The following is a 14558-nucleotide window of genomic DNA, read 5'->3' on the forward strand; positions in this document are numbered from 1 at the left end:
CATTCCTTCATTTGGGCCTCTCGACAAGCCCGTTTGAAGAGGGACATGAGATCATGTGCCCTGATTCCCAAACTCTTGAGCATCCACAGTCACAAGAAGATGACGGTGGGGAACGGCAATTAGTGTTTCATGAGGTGGATGATGAGGATGAGACACAGTTGTCAATAACTGAGGTTGTTGTTAGGTCAACAAGTCAGGAGGATGAGCAGAGGGAGGAGTCACTGACCTAACCTGGGAAGGTGGCAGGCCAATAGAGGATAGCAGTACAGAGGGGGAGGGATCCACAGCACTGCAACAGGCTGGAAGAGGCAGTGGGGCATCAAAAGGGACAAGTGTACCGTTAATAACCACCCTTTGTTTTCTATCACTGAGCTAGTTATTTACCCACATACAGACATTTTCTCCCAGTCTAAGCATTCTCATTTTATATACTAACCTTTTATGTGGTACAGTGTCAAATGCTTTGGAGAAGTCCAGATATACGACATCCATTGATTTGCCGCTGTCAAGTCTAGAACTTGACATGACCGTTCCCTCATGAAGCCATGCTGATATGGCGTTATTTGCTTATTTTCATTGAGGTACTCCAAGATAGCGTCTCTTAGAAAACCTTCAGTTTACCCACGACAGATGTTAAACTTACCTGCCTATAGTTTCCGGGCTCTGTTTTTGGAACCTTTTTGAATATTGGCACCACATTTGCTATCCGCCAATCCTGTGGAACACTCCCTGTCAGTATAGAGTCCTTAAATATCTTAGGATACGGGGTTGTATGCCATCTGGTCCTGGCGATTTGTCTATTTTAATCTTTTTAAGACGCCGCTGTACTTCTTCCTTCTGAGCTGTTCTAGTCCCTCCTTCCATTCCGCCCTCAGTCCCATTACCTTGTCCCGGTCTCTATCTGCACTCTCTTCCCATCCTATAACATAATTATCCTCCCCCCAGTCCCTAGTTTAAACACTCGTCCAACCTTCTAGCCATCTTCTCCCCCAACACAGCTGCCCCTTCCCCATTAAGGTGCAGCCCATCCCTACGATAGAGCCTGTAGCCAATAGAGAAGTTGGCCCAGTTCTCCAGAAAACCCAACCCTCTCCTTCCTACACCAGTTCTTGAGCCACTTGTTAACCTCCCTAATCTCCCGCTGCCTTAATTGTGTGGCTCGTGGTACCGGTAGTATTTTGGAAAACACTACCTTTGAGGTCCTTGCCCTAAGCTTTTGACCTAAATCCCTAAAATAATTTTTAAGGAAGGGGCAATCCGTTGGACCCCGAAACGCGTCTTGTCTACACCCCCTGCTTATTTATATTGAAAGATCCAAGCACCTTTAATCGACCATTTGACAGACTATACCTGGACATCGCTCCCGACGAGAAACCTCTGATACAACACTGCTGCAAAATCTCCGGTATAATACTATTGCGGAATCCTTCACTCAGAGGCCGTAAGCCGGAGACCCTGGCAGTGACGTGAAATACAACTACAGAGCCGTCGAGGAAAAACCTCTTGATACATTGTGCTGCGCACATCAAGGGAGAGGAAATATATAAAGTCTGCGGTCGGATACAAGGTAACTAGTTTAAACTTGCAAGTAATCACGTAGCGGGACGCCGCTACTTACCTCGTTTCGGTGGGACGCTGCCGATATCGAGGGTGGACACAGAGACTGGATTTTTATACATTTGATTTTTATACATTTTGTTATTATACACCTGATCTTATATATCGATACCCAGGTGCAACAACCATGATTTGAATTTATGATCGATCAACTTATTCAATATATTTTTGGGACCATTGGTCTATAATCACAAGTTGTTTCATATTATTGCATTATCATCAACATATTGTCTTGCAATAATTTATTGTACAAATTGATGTACCTATTGTGTTAATCGATTTATTTTTATTTTTGCTGCCAAATATCAATTATCTTATTGATTATACAACCCAATACCAGCACTTGATTATAACTACAAATAAAGCATTTAACTGTATTCACCACATGGTCACGGTTTCTTGAGTGCCCTGTTATATTATTTATTATAATTTTTAAGGACGCTCCACCTACCTCTAACTTTGTCATTGGTTCCGATATGGACCATGACCACTGGATCTTCTCCAACCCCTCCCAGTAATCTGTCAACGCGATCTGCGATGTGTCGAACTCACACTTGCACTTAGACATTTAGTGTCCACCATTATTACCTATATGTCACGTATGTTTGGTGGATATATTCACTTTTATAACAGATGTAATTTAATTGATAGATACCAAAGTCCTCCGTTAGTGATCATATACCACTTCCCACATATTACGAGTGTCCACCATTAGATATCACTGATTGATTTTGATGAGGTTGTGGTGATTAATATCACCTACTCACTGTTTGTTGATATCGTCCTTGGATTGTGGCATCCCATGTAATGGGTATTCAGATAGCGACTCGTGGTAAGGGTGGGTATTGGTGCCTGTCGGGTAGTGTAACTCAAACAAATGTCCAATAGGACTACCTTACACCTATTATCCTACACCTCCTAGATCCTAAAACTTAACCTTTAATAGTTGATCTTTAATATCATCTATAATAATTTATTAAAATGATCAGCGGTCACTCAGTCTTATATTATACTAATACTAGCCTCCTGCCTATGATATCTATCTGGAGTGAGACTAATTGGCTTAACTGGCTGCACGCTGCCAGTATTGGTATAAGCACAATGTGATATGTCTTCTTATATAAATAGGCTAGGTGACCTCACTGCTTTAAAACTAAATGTCCACGCTGCCCCCCGACATGTTTCGCCGTGCTCCGGCGTCTTCAGGGGTTTGGGCAGAGTGTGAACGTATACTGGCTCGGCTGGATTATATCACTTCCGTTTGTGATGTCATAGATTGTGGGCTGGCTTAGGAGGGTGCATACGTCCATCTCCCAGTGGCTGATAGGCCGCTTGTCAGCTGATGTCTGCGCCCCCTCCAACTTTAACCCTTACTTGATATGCGCCGTGCTGTGTCATCAAATTGCGCGGCGCATGTCTGGTAAACATAGACTTTGGGATACTGCACGCTGGCTTATCTTTGACCCGTTTCACTGCGCATGTCCTCTGACTTAGTCGCCGCCGCATCTACTTGGTATACTCCATCTACGCATGCGCCAATACTTAGTTATCGGACTTACGTCCCAGGGCTCAATGTGTCCTGTTGCGCATGTCAGAGCACTTAGCTTTCGGCGCTCTCCACGTCGGATACCAAAGTGCGCTTGCGTGAATACTTAGCCGTGATGCGGCGCTTGTCTTCGGACTTTGTAAGTATTAACCACTTCCCCATCTAGTGTGATGTTATGTTATGAGTTGTTATCACTAGGACCTCCATTCCTTGATGATCCAATAATACAATAACAAATATAAATAGCGAGCAGACTATGCAGATCATAAATAAAACTGAGATAGATTTGAAACCTATATAAGCCTGATACAGAAAGGGTTATCATTCACTCCGGCACCTCAATTCAATTGCTTCCTGTGGGTAAAAGATATCAACCTGTTTGCCCGCAAATTAGCATTACATAAAGAATTTAATACTAGGGATCATGCACTAGAATATATACAGAGACAAGAGAGAGAGGCAGTTGACACCCTAGAACAGCTAATGAGGGAAGGAGAAGGTGAAATTGTGGCCCCTACCCCCCCCTTCAGCACATTGACCCCAAAATCCAAGTTCACCCCGCCATTCGGAAAATACGCAAATATACAAACATTTGTGGACGTGATAACTAGAGACCTACAGCGAATTAGGTCCTCTAAACAAAACATGCACAAAAACCTGACCCCAGAAGAGCAGGGAGCAATGAGAGACCTAATGGGAAATGACAATCTAGTAATAAAACCGTCGGATAAAGGGGGAAATATTGTACTAATGGAAAGAAAATACTATGAACAAATGATTATGACCCTTTTGAATGAGAACAGTACATACAAGGAACTAGATACTGATCCCACTGAAAAATATGTGTCGGAACTCAAGCAATTACTTAAAAATGCAAAAGAGAAAAATCTCATTACAAAGGAAGAATATAACGTTATGTTTAGACCACGACCCACGAGAGCAACATTTTATGCTATCCCCAAAATTCACAAACAAAGGGAACCTATCCCGGGCAGGCCTATAGTATCGAGTAACCAAAGCCTGTGTGAAGGCATCAGTGAATATGTGGAACAGGTCATCTCTCCATTTGTTAAAACACTACCATCATATCTGAGGGATACAAAAGATATTGTCGCCAGGTTGCAAGAGATCCAGGTAAATTCACATACGTATATAGCAAGCCTCGACGTAGAGGCTCTATACACTAGTATTCAACACCATTTGGGAATACAGGCAGTCCAATATTATTTGAGCACCAAAGGGATCCAATATCACGAGCACAATTGTTTTGTTGTTACACTTTTAAAATTTCTGTTGGAGCACAATTATTTTACGTTTAATGGGAAATATTATTTACAGACAACTGGCACCGCTATGGGCACGATTTGTGCACCAAGTTTTGCTAATTTGTTTCTAGGGTGGTGGGAAGACCGTATAGTTTTCACAGAGACACATGAGAGATACACACAGCACATATTATTTTGGGGTCGTTATATTGACGACATTTTGATTTTTTGGGATGACACAGAGGCACAATTTCATGAATTTGCTTGTCAATTGAACGACAATCAAATTGGAATGAAATTTACCGCTGAAATACACAAGAGCACAATTAATTTCCTGGATCTTAAATTGATACTGCAACCTGACGGCAGTATCCAGACAAAAATCTATCGAAAACCGACATCTACTAATAATTTGCTGCATTGGCAAAGCCACCATCCTGAACCCCTCAAAAAGGGAATCCCTGTGGGGCAATATATAAGAGCTAGGCGCAATTGCTCCACAGAGGAAGCATTCCAAAAAGAATGTAATATACTCTATTCACGATTCCTGAGTAGAGGATATTCCAAGAAATGCCTGCATAAGGCGTACAATAAAGCAAGGAAGTTAGAAAGGCAGCAGTTGCTAGGCAGTAGAACTCAGAAAGGAGGTGAAAAAATCATACGCTGCATTGGCACCTATGACACTGAACATAATGCCATTAAACAGGTGTTGAGACGACACTGGCACATATTACAAGCTGATGCCGACATACAGAAAGTAATACCTAGTTACCCGGCAATAACCTATAGAAGAGGTAAAAATCTAAGAGAAATGCTGGTTCACAGCCATTATCAACAGAATAAAATAACAAAAACTACCTGGTTAAATCATAAGGGATCATACCCATGTGGGGATTGTATATTTTGCGGCCGGATGGCAACTACAAAAATGTTTGAGAATCCAGCAGATGGGAAAAGTTACGAAATAAGAGATTACATTAATTGTAAAACAAAAGGAGTGGTGTACGTCATCAGGTGTGACTGTCCTAAGCTGTACGTGGGGAAGACCACCCAAGAACTAAGAAGGAGAATATCTAGACACCTGAGCAGTATCAACACAGGGGAGGACACCAGCCTAGCCAGACACATTAGAGAAAAACATAAAGGAAACAGCTCAGGGATAAAATTTTGGGGAGTGACAAAGGTGAACCCAGGTCCACGTAAAGGGGATATAGATAGGAAACTCCAACAAGAGGAGACCAAATGGATTTACCTGCTCAACAGCTTATCCCCAAGAGGTCTCAACGAAGGGTTCACATATTCATCCTTTCTGTAGATTATATCCCCACCTAAAAAGAAAAGGAAAGTAAATGATAAGATACCACTAACAAATGATAAATACAGTAAACAACAAACTAAGAAGCATACTTGGCAAGGCTAAAAATAAAATATAGGGAAATAAAAGAACCCAGATAGGCAATAATGGCAAATAGGGGAGTTCATTCGTCCGTCTCCCCCCCGGAGATTGGGGCCCTACAAAATGTAACATAGCCAGATGACTACTAGAAGTGTCATAAGGGATGGACAAGTCTGGTTGAGAGAGGAAATTGCGATCACAGTGTATACAGAGTGGCCTAAATATGGAAGAACTTAAAGCCAATATGTACACTATTGATAGTAGTGGTAAGGCTACCTAAGCGTGATCCCTCTAACAGCCAGACAATCATCTTGGGATATTCAGATCAGAACCCACTGTAAGTGACAAGAAGCAGAGGTGGAAGTATTACATTATTAGTATTTATCTCGATGATTGGTAAATATACCAGATAAACCCTGACACAACAACATCTGTAATTGGATGCAGAGATCACAGCACGCTGGCATGTAATACCCAACTAGCATATGATATTAGATTAAAATACTATGAAAATCATGGATGATCCTACCCCATCTCTGCATATTATAGGCATGGGAGTACACATAATGAAAAAGAAGAAAATTGGATCATCAAGGAATGGAGGTCCTAGTGATAACAACTCATAACATAACATCACACTAGATGGGGAAGTGGTTAATACTTACAAAGTCCGAAGACAAGCGCCGCATCACGGCTAAGTATTCACGCAAGCGCACTTTGGTATCCGACGTGGAGAGCGCCGAAAGCTAAGTGCTCTGACATGCGCAACAGGACGCATTGAGCCCTGGGACGTAAGTCCGATAACTAAGTATTGGCGCATGCGTAGATGGAGTATACCAAGTAGATGCGGCGGCGACTAAGTCAGAGGACATGCGCAGTGAAACGGGTCAAAGATAAGCCAGCGTGCAGTATCCCAAAGTCTATGTTTACCAGACATGCGCCGCGCAATTTGATGACACAGCACGGCGCATATCAAGTAAGGGTTAAAGTTGGAGGGGGCGCAGACATCAGCTGACAAGCGGCCTATCAGCCACTGGGAGACGGACGTATGCACCCTCCTAAGCCAGCCCACAATCTATGACATCACAAACGGAAGTGATATAATCCAGCCGAGCCAGTATACGTTCACACTCTGCCCAAACCCCTGAAGACGCCGGAGCACGGCGAAACATGTCGGGGGGCAGCGTGGACATTTAGTTTTAAAGCAGTGAGGTCACCTAGCCTATTTATATAAGAAGACATATCACATTGTGCTTATACCAATACTGGCAGCGCGCAGCCAGTTAAGCCAATTAGTCTCACTCCAGATAGATATCATAGGCAGGAGGCTAGTATTAGTATAATATAAGACTGAGTGACCGCTGATCATTTTAATAAATTATTATAGATGATATTAAAGATCAACTATTAAAGGTTAAGTTTTAGGATCTAGGAGGTGTAGGATAATAGGTGTAAGGTAGTCCTATTGGACATTTGTTTGAGTTATTAAATAAAACACCACATCCTAACACCATAAGGGAAATATAGCGATTTTGTCGGGTAGTGTAGATCGTATGTGCTAGTTGCGAGGTCCTCCTCCAGTCTTGGCATCCCACGTGTTGCCGGCGTGTCACGTGGTTAGATGCGCTGGTTTTGATCTGTCCTGATCTTCATACAGTGCAGTTATTGGAGTTTTCATGGAGCGCTCTACAGTCCTCTATAGAGATGATTGTCTTGCGTGGGCTGTAGATCCTGCAAACATAGTTAGAAATCCCAGATGCGTTTCGGAGTAATCATAACTAGAGTTGAGCGGACACCTGGATGTTCGGGTTTGACGGGTTCGGCTGAACTTCACAAAAAAGTTCGAGTTCGGGACCTGAACTTGACCCGAACTTGACCCCGAACCCCATTGAAGTCAATGGGGACCCGAACTTTTGAGCACTAAAATGTCTTTAAATTGTCATGGAAAGGGCTAGAGGGCTGCAAATGGCATCAAAATGTGGTTAAGAGCATGGCAAGTGCTCTGCAAACAAATGTGGATAGGGAAATGGCTTTAAATAACATAAAATTTGTAAAAATAAAAAATAATAATCTTGATCTAGGAGGACGAAGTCCATATGGAGTAGGAGGTTGAGGAGGCGGTTGATGTGGCGGTGGATGTGGAAGCAGAGGTGGAGGAGGATGAGGTAGCCTACACTGCTTTTTGGTTTTAAATTTATTTTTCTTTTTTTAAATTAGGGTACACCCCAAAACATTGGGAAATATAACCTGTAATAACCCCCTCCAGTCGTGCTAAACACACTTTCAGACAATACACTGGCTGCAGGGCAGGGCCAGCACCTCCAAGGGGTAAAGGGCAAGCTCAGGACATGTGCCCAATTTGGAGACCCAGAAGTTGCAGGGGCTGACACCTGTCAGTCAGTTTGTGTAGGCGTGTGCACACTTACTGCCCCATCATGTCGCACGTCCCTGTGATGTTCACAATCCAATTTGGTATCTGCTCTATCAACTTTCGATGTTCTTTTCTGCGCCTACCATGGTGATCACGGGTGGCGGGGAATCAGGGTTCCAGGCCGGAGAGGGAGCCTGAGAAAAGGATACCACATGCAAGGGAGGTCAATGGATGAAATTTAATTCTGATTGAGCGGAAATGTGGGAGAAGCTATTAAAACGGAAGAATTTTGAGGAAATTAGGGGGCGCGCGGCAATTACCTACTCCCGACGCGGGGAGGTAGTGATGATAAATAACAATACAGGACTCTTAAGATGACCTGTTATTGGAATGATTAATAAAAAAGTATAGGGAATGTCACTGTGGTATTTTTTATTTGGAAACGTTAGACAGGAGAGGCCCTGCTGCCGCTTTGTTGACTCTAGCTAACTTCTGCCTGACGTCCACCATCCATTTGGATATCTTCTCTATCAACTTTCGATGTTCTTTTCTGAGCCTACCATGTTGATCACGGTTATCAGCGAATCAGGGTTCCACTCCGGAGAGGGAGAGTGAGAAAGAGAGACCACATCCAAGGGAGGATTAATTGTTTCAAATTAAAAATGTGTCACGACCATGGTCATGGTCGTGACTCCTGATCCGCAAGCAGTTGCCTGTGGTTTGGTTTTTGTCAATCACATTGTGAGGGCGGCTGGATTGTTGCCTCACATGTGGTTGCTGCTAGCAACATGTGTGTACTTGGCAGTTTTAGCAGCCTGAGCTGTTGCTAGGCAGCTTGCTGCAATCTGCATGCGGTTGCACCTGGCAACCTGTCTTTGTAGGTGTGCCTTTTATATGTTTGGTGTGCATGAGGTTTGGGTGTATGCACTGTGACATTTTCCCTTCACTTGTGGCTGCCCAAGGCAACGTGTTGTATTGTGTACATGTGGTGGCAGTGTCTCGGACTTCTGGCTGACTCCCAGGACACGGTTGCCACGCATGTCATTGCCTGCGGTAACAGCTGCAGTGTGATAAGTGTTTGTACACTGCCCCTGTATGTGGCTGTTTTCCCTTGCCTGGTGTAGGAAGGGTTAACTCCCTTCTGTGTGTGTGAACACTGGGTGTATCTGTGTGGGTGTGGCTACTTGGGCTATTTAGCCTCTGCTGAGAGCAGTAGTCAGAGGGGTACTTCAGCCATGGTCTGCTGGAGTCGTCCTCCTACTTTATACCATCTGCCAGTGAGGGCCACCCTTGTGGTCATAGATGTTTATACGTTAAGTTGATGTTGTATTCCTTTTGTTATTTAATGCAGCTATGGATCTGGGTTCCTGTGTGTGTGTATGTGTGTTGGCTGTGTCCATTTAAGTATGGTGTGGACATCAGCGTGTCAGCACAGGGATCCAGTTAGCAAGGCTGTGGCAGGTAGGTGGAACTAGTGCAGTTCACCTGCCATATCCATAGGTCTGTTTTTGGTACCCCTTTTACTTGCAGCTTGGCCAGTGAGACTCCTGTTCCTCCGTGCCTAGGAGGAACAGGTCGTCTTACCCTGCTCCTTGTTCCAGGGCAATCCTGAGGGCTAGCAGGGATTATTAGGTTCCGGTGTATGAGCTCTCCCACCATCAGGGTTGGCTCATATGGTTAGGAGTCAGGGTCAGATTAGGGACGCGATAGAAGCTGACCTGCTCCCTAATTCTGTCGTCCTGGCCGAGCAGCCACTTACATCTTCTGGTATCGCACGGCTGAGGGTTTTCCCAATCCTCAGCCGTGAAAGTCCGGCGAGGCACAGGTAAGCCCTTACCTGTGCCGCGAGCCGTCTGAAAACAAATGCGGTTACAGGGAGCAGGCAGTTCCGAGAACAGCCTGATGAAGGCCCCTGGTGGCTGTTCTCGGATCTGCCTCCTCACGCTGACCGCACTTGTTTTCAGACCGGCTCGCGCACAGGCACATGTAAGGGCTTACCTGTGCCTCGCCGGACTTGTGAAAAAAGATGGCAGCCCGCATATGTTCGCGGGTGAACAATGCAAGCTGGCCATCACTGCGCTACAGTATTTGGGGTTTGAGCATTTCCTCCCAGTTAGGCCACTCTATTCTGTGATTTTTCTTGATATGTATAGAATGTAGAGACGCTTATCGTTGGTAACATTCTGCACCTGGTAGCCTGTGTCACATAAGCCTTCTATAGGTGGGGCTTGCAGCCTCCTCCTCCTCCCATTGTATTAGTGATCTTACTTTGCAGGTACAGCACAGACCAAAAGTTTGGACACACCTTCTCATTCAAAGAGTTTTCTTTATTTTCATGACTATGAAGGCATCAAAACTATGAATTAACACATGTGGAATTATATACATAACAAACAAGTGTGAAACAACTGAAAATATGTAATATTCTAGGTTCTTCAAAGTAGCCACCTTTTGCTTTGATTACTGCTTTGCACACTCTTGGCATTCTCTTGATGAGCTTCAAGAGGTAGTCCCCTGAAATGGTCTTCCAACAGTCTTGAAGGAGTTCCCAGAGATGCTTAGCACTTGTTGGCCCTTTTGCCCTTACTCTGCGGTCCAGCTCACCCCAAACCATCTCGATTGGGTTCAGGTCCGGTGACTGTAGAGGCCAGGTCATCTGGCGCAGCACCCCATCACTCTCCTTCATGGTCAAATAGCCCTTACTTTCAAAGTTTTCCCAATTTTTCGGCTGACTGACTGACCTTCATTTCTTAAAGTAATGATGGCCACTCGTTTTTCTTTACTTAGCTGCTTTTTTCTTGCCATAATACAAATTCTAACAGTCTATTCAGTAGGACTATCAGCTGTGTATCCACCTGACTTCTCCTCAACGCAACTGATGGTCCCAACCCCATTTATAAGGCAATAAATCCCACTTATTAAACCTGACAGGGCACACCTGTGAAGTGAAAACCATTTCAGGGGACTACCTCTTGAAGCTCATCAAGAGAATGCCAAGAGTGTGTAAAGCAGTAATTAAAGCAAAAGGTGGCTACTTTGAAGAACCTAGAATATGACATATTTTCAGTTGTTTCACACTTGTTTGTTATGTATATAATTCCACATGTGTTCATTCATAGTTTTGATGCCTTCAGTGTGAATCTACAATTTTCATTGGTCTGTACTGTATGTGGGAATTTGGCTGTGAGTCTGACCTTGGCACCTATCTGACAGTGTTCACACACTATAGGTAGGTTTGTGGTAGGTCCCGCACTACACTAAGATAACTTGGTGGGGTGCGCAGGCTCCAATAGGTTCCTGACAGGAATATATTGGCTAAAATCTAATTTTTTAACATCAGTGTCAGGGTTTAGCCTTGTATTATCAGTTGCATACTATTGTTGTGCACCATTTGCAGTGATCTATTTACTCTTATATTTTGATCCACACATTATTTCATCTTGTGTAGGATATTTTTGTGGAACATGTGGTCCACTGCCGGCATCCTCCATTGTATGCATTTTGCTGGGTATTGCCGTTAGCAATGGATCACATGTGGAGGACCTGCTCCCCCAGTTATAAATACGCTACAGTATTTGGGGTTTGAGCATTTCCTCCCAGTTAGGCCATTCTATTCTGTGATTTTTCTTGATATGTATTGAATGCATGGATGCTTATCATTGGTAACGTTCTAGTGCACCTGGTAGCTTGTGTCACATGACCTGCTATAGGTGGGGCTCGCAGCCTTCTCCCATTGTATTAGTGATCTTACTTTTGAGGTATGTGGGAGGTTGTCTGTGAGTCGGACCTTGGCACCTATCGGGCAGTGTTCACACACTATAGGTAGGTTTGCCGTAGGTTCCGCGCTACACTGAGATACCTTGGCGGGGTGCGCGTGCTCCGATATGTTCCTGACAGGAATATATTGGCTAAAATCTCATTTTTTAACATTAGTTTGAGGGTTTAGCCTTGTATTATTAGTTTCATACTATTGTGGTGCACCATTTGCACTGATCTATTTACTGTTATATATTCATCCACACATTATTTGATCTTGTGTAGAATGTTTTTCTGGTACATGCGGTCCGCTGCCGGCATCCTCCATTGTATGCATTTTTGCTGGGGATTGCCGTTAGTAATGGATCACATGTGGAGGATCTTCTCCCCCGGTTATAAATACCCTACAGTATTTGGGATTTGAGCATTTCCTCCCATTTAGGCCATTCTATTCTGCGATTTTGCCTCTGTCAGTGTCCTCCGTTAATGTACTGCCACTCCCTGAACCAGTGACCTCCGTGACTATTCCCCTAAAGCTGCAAATTGGGGTTCTGCATTCTGAGATGATTTCCTTCTATGTGCTACCAGCATCCGTGAATCCGGTAATCCTCGGTCTTCCCAGTTCTGGACTGAAACTCAGATTCTACGTTTTGGATCATCCTGTCATTCCTCCTGTCTATCAGAAGTCCGACCTGCTTCCTCACCTTTGTTGTTGCTGTTATTTATGCGACTCCCTTCTTCTTTGTGTGGCGCCAAATCAGTTAGGATTATAAGTATGAGCTCATACAACTTTCTCAATGAGATCAATACAGTCTTGTATCATGGAAAATATGCAATTCTTTATTCAAGTAACATACACTTATATATTCAATGTGAGGTAGACTAAAAGGGTGGTCCTAAATGAAAGTTTATTTTCTCTGTGACAAAAAGGGACTAGATTGCTAACTTTATTCCTGAGTTTTATTGGCACATTTGAAACTAGCAACTCAACTCCCCCTCCCTTTCCCCAATAACCTTAACCACCTCCGGACCACCTAACGCAGGATCGCGTTCCGGAGGCGGCAGCTCCAGGCAGAGACACGCATATACGCGTCATCTCGCGAGACGCGAGATTTCCTTTGAACGCGCACACGTTCACAGGAAATGCAGGTAAGCGAGTGGATCTACAGCCTGCCAGCGGCGATCGTTCGCTGGCAGGCTGTAGATGCGATTTTTTAACCCCTAACAGGTATATTAGACGCTGTTTTGATAACAGCGTCTAATATACCTGGTCCTCTGGTGGTCCCCTTTGCTTGGATCGACCACCAGAGGACACAGGCAGCTCTGTAATAAGTAGCACCAAGCACCACACTACACTACACTGTCACTTATTAACCCCTTATTTACCCCTGATCACCCCATATAGACTCCCTGATCACCCCCCTGTCATTGATCACCCCCCTGTAAGGCTCCATTCAGACGTCCGTATGTGTTTTACGGATCCACGGATCGAATCCGCAAAACACATAAGGACGTCTGAATGGAGCCTTACAGGGGGGTGATCACCCCATATAGACTCCCTGATCACCCCCTGTCATTGATCACTCCCTTGTAAGGCTGGCTCCATTCAGAGGTCCGTATGTGTTTTGCGGATCCACGGATCCATGGATCGGATCCGCAAAACACATACGGACGTCTGAATGGAGCCTTACAGGGGGGGATCACCCCATATAGACTCCCTGATCACCCCCCTGTGATTGATCACCCCCCTGTAAGGCTCCATTCAGACGCCCGTTTGTGTTTTGCGGATCCGATCCGTGGATCCGCAAAACACATACCGACCTCTGAATGGAGCCTTACAGGGGGGTGATCAATGACAGGGGGGTGATCACCCCATATAGACTCCCTGATCACCCCCCTGTCATTGATCACCCCCTTGTAAGGCTCCATTCAGACGTCCGTATGTGTTTTACGGATCCACGGATCCATGGATCGGATCCGCAAAACACATACGGACATCTGAATGGAGCCTTACAGGGGGGTGATCAATGACAGGGGGGTGATCACCCCATATAGACTCCCTGATCACCCCCCTGTCATTGATCACCCCCCTGTAAGGCTCCATTCAGACATTTTTTTGGCACAAGTTAGTGGAAATTGATTTTTGTTTTTTTGTTTTTTCTTACAAAGTCTCATATTCCACTAACTTGTGACAAAAAATAAAATCTCACATGAACTCACCATACCCCTCACAGAATCCAAATGCGTAAAATTTTTTAGACATTTATATTCCAGACTTCTTCTCACGCTTTAGGGCCCCTAAAATGCCAGGGCAGTATAAATACCCCACATGTGACCCCATTTCGGAAAGAAGACACCCCAAGGTATTCGCTGAGAGGCATATTGAGTCCATGAAAGATTGAAATTTTTGTCCCAAGTTAGCGGAAATGGAGACTTTGTGAGAAAAAACTAAAAAATATCTATTTCCGCTAACTTGTGCCAAATTTTTGTTTTCTATGAACTCGCCATGCCCCTCATTGAATACCTTGGGGTGTCTTCTTTCCAAAATGGGCTCACATGTGGGGTATTTATACTGCCCTGGCATTTTATAGGCCCTAAAGCGTGAGA

Source organism: Bufo bufo, chromosome 2, assembly GCF_905171765.1.
Source record: "Bufo bufo chromosome 2, aBufBuf1.1, whole genome shotgun sequence".
Classification (NCBI taxonomy): domain Eukaryota; kingdom Metazoa; phylum Chordata; class Amphibia; order Anura; family Bufonidae; genus Bufo; species Bufo bufo.